Genomic DNA, 3,740 nt, shown 5'->3' on the forward strand with positions numbered 1-3,740 from the left:
GTTTGCTTATCGTTGCAACAGATCCACCGAGGACGCTATCTCAACAGCACTACACACTGCACTAACCCACCTCGCTTGGAAGCATAAGGAAGCATAAAGTAATCTAAATCTCCCTGGTAGGCGGCTGCGTCGACCTTGGACCTCAGAAAATAAAGTGGACCCACACCAGCAGATGACATGGGACACCAAACCGCCACTGACTGTGGAAACTTTACAGGGTAGCTCGAACAATGTGGATTCCGTGCCTCTCCTCTCTTCCTCCAGATTCTGGGACCTTGATTTCTATAGGAAATGGTCCTTGGTCTTCCAGGACCAAGATGGCATCGCGATCACACTGCGAGGCTCAGCGTCTTACCGGTTTTAGTGATGTTATACTTCTGTACTTAGCTATCTCCAGTTTTCTTGCGCAAATAACTCTTGCGAACTACAGTTACGACAGACAGACACTTTTGGAAATTAACATTCACTGCACAAACACCGGATTCAGCATCGGTTGGACTTTAACCAGCTTCAAAACAACACCCCTCCCCCATCTTGGACTTTCCGATCATCTTTCTTTGTTCCTGCTTCCCAAATACACTCCAGTCATGCAGAGGATTAAGCCTTCAACCAGAACTGTAAAGTTCTGGATGGATGGGGCTGACTCCTTCCTTCAGCAACAGTTCCAGCACACCGACTGGAGTGAGTATGCTGCCCGAGCCTGCACAGGCTCACACATCCACTTGGACACCTACACTAACTCTGTCCTGAAATGCATCAACAAGCGCTCAGGGTACAAGCGTCCTCTGTACCGCCCACTGGAGTCCCTGGCAATATGAAGAGACTAATAGCTATAGCCAAGCACTGCTACAAACGACGGATTGAGGAGCACTTTACCTCCTCTGACCCTCGGCGTATGTGGCAGGGAATACACACCCTGACTGACTATAAACCAACTAGCTTTGTTCCATCTACCAACAGTGCTTCACTCCCTGATGAGCTGAACAACTTCTACGCTCGTTTCGACCAGATGATATTGATATCTTCAATAAACGATCCTCCACCGACGACAACCCACTTGTACTTTCCAATTCGGACGTCAGTCACATGCTGAGCAGAGTGAATGCACAGAAGGCAGCTTGCCCTGATGGTGTACCTGGCCGTGTGCTAAGAGCTTGTGCTGTGGAACTTGCGGGTGTCTTCGCTCACATCTTTAATGTTTCGCTTGCCCAGGCAGCTGTACCATCTATCTTTAAGTCAGCCATTATTGTGCCTGTGCCTAAGCATTCTACTGCTTCAGACTTTAATGACTTTCGACCTGTAGCACTCACCCCAATAATTTCCAAGTGCTTTAAAAGACTAGTTCTTTCTCACTTGAAATCCTGCCTGCCTGCTACGCTGGACCCACACCAGTTTGCTTATCGTTGCAACAGATCCACCGAGGACGCTATCTCAACAGCACTACACACTGCACTAACCCACCTCGCTTGGAAGCATAAAGTAATCTAAATCTCCCTGGTAGGCGGCTGCGTTGACCTTGGACCTCAGAAAATACAGTGGACCCACACCAGCAGATGACATGGGACCCCAAACCGCCACTGACTGTGGAAACTTTACAGGGTACCTCGAGCAATGTGGATTCCGTGCCTCTCCTCTCTTCCTCCAGATTCTGGGACCTTGATTTCTATAGGAAATGGTCCTTGGTCTCCCAGGACCAAGATGGCATCGCGATCACACTGCGAGGCTCAGCGTCTTACCAGTTTTAGTGATGTTATACTTCTGTACTTAGCTATCTCCAGTTTTCTTGCGCAAATAACTCTTGCGAACTACAGCTACAAGAGACAGACTCTTTTGGAAATTAACATTCACTGCACAAACACCGGATTCACGCAATCTTTGACTGTCTGTCTTATTCCTCTCTTCTCCTCAAAGAATTCTTTGAGCGTCAATCTTCCTTCCTGGTGATACTTAATCACTAATTTTAAGTTTGCCATAATAATTAACATTCCCTAATCAGAAGCCCTGGATGAACAGAGAGGTTCGCACTCTGCTCAAAGCCAGAGATGCTGCCTTCAGATCAGGACGCCGGGAAGCATACAGCTTGGTCAGAGCTAACCTGAGGAGAGGAATAGCTATAGCCAAGCACTGCTACAAACGCCGATCCTGATTCACAAAAAAAACAAAAGCAGATGCACATAAATGGAAAAACCTAATGCGTACAAAAGAAGGGCAAAAAACAAGACTGGTGGTCTGAGATTTCTTACCATGGCATCCCTCAGCATAGAAGCGCTCAGGGTACGAGCGTCCTTTGTACCGCCCACTGGAGTTCCTGGCAATATGAAGAGACTAATAGCTATAGCCAAGCACTGCTACAAACGCCGGATTGAGGAGCACTTTACCTCCTCTGACCCTCGGCGTATGTGGTAGGGAATACACACCCTGACTGACTATAAACCAACTAGCTTTGTTCCATGTACCAACAGTGCTTCACTCCCTGATGAGCTGAACAACTTTTACACTCGTTTCGACCAGATGATATTGATATCTTCAATAAACGATCCTCCACCGACGACAACCCACTTGTACTTTCCACTTCGGACGTCAGTCGCATGCTGAGCAGAGTGAATGCACGGAAGGCAGCTGGCCCTGATGGTGTACCTGGCCGTGTGCTAAGAGCTTGTGCTGTGGAACTTGCGGGTGTCTTCGCTCTCAACAGCACTACACACTGCACTAACCCACCCCGCTTGGAAGCATAAGGAAGCATAAAGTAATCTAAATCTCCCTGGTAGGCGGCTGCGTTGACCTTGGACCTCAGAAAATACAGTGGACCCACACCAGCAGATGACATGGGACCCCAAACCGCCACTTACTGTGGAAACTTTACAGGGTACCTCGAGCAATGTGGATTCCGTGCCTCTCCTCTCTTCCTCCAGATTCTGGGACCTTGATATCCATAGGAAATGGTCCTTGGTCTCCCAGGACCAAGATGGCGTCACGATCACACTGCGAGGCTCAGCGTCTTACCGGTTTTAGTGATGTTATACTTCTGTACTTAGCTATCTCCAGTTTTCTTGCGCAAATAACTCTTGCGAACTACAGTTACGACAGACAGACACTTTTGGAAATTAACATTCACTGCACAAACACCGGATTCAGCATTGGTTCGACTTTAACCAGCTTCAAAACAACACCCCACCCCCATCTTGGACTTTCCGATCATCTTTCTTTGTTCCTGCTTCCCAAATACACTCCAGTCATGCAGAGGATTAAGCCTTCAACCAGAACTGTAAAGTTCTGGATGGATGGGGCTGACTCCTTCCTTCAGCAACAGTTCCAGCACACCGACTGGAGTGAGTATGCTGCCCGAGCCTCCACAGGCTCACACATCCACTTGGACACCTACACTAACTCTGTCCTGAAACACATCAACAACTGTGTGGACTGACTTTGACTGTCTGTCTTATTCCTCTCTTCTCCTCAAAGAATTCTTTGAGCATCGATCTTTCTTCCTGGTGATACTTAATCATTAAATTTAAGTTTGCCATAACAATTAACATTCCCTATTCAAATGCCCTGGATAAACAGAGAGGTTCGCACATTGCTCAAAGCCAGAGATGCTGCCTTCAGATCAGGACGCCGGGAAGCATACAGCTTGGCCAGAGCTAACCTGAGGAGAGGAATAGCTATAGCCAAGCACTGCTACAAACGCCGGTCCTGATTTACAGAAAAAAGAAAAGCAGATGCACATAAATGGAGAAACC

Source organism: Hoplias malabaricus, chromosome 16 (assembly GCF_029633855.1).
Source record: "Hoplias malabaricus isolate fHopMal1 chromosome 16, fHopMal1.hap1, whole genome shotgun sequence".
Taxonomy (NCBI): Eukaryota; Metazoa; Chordata; class Actinopteri; order Characiformes; family Erythrinidae; genus Hoplias; species Hoplias malabaricus.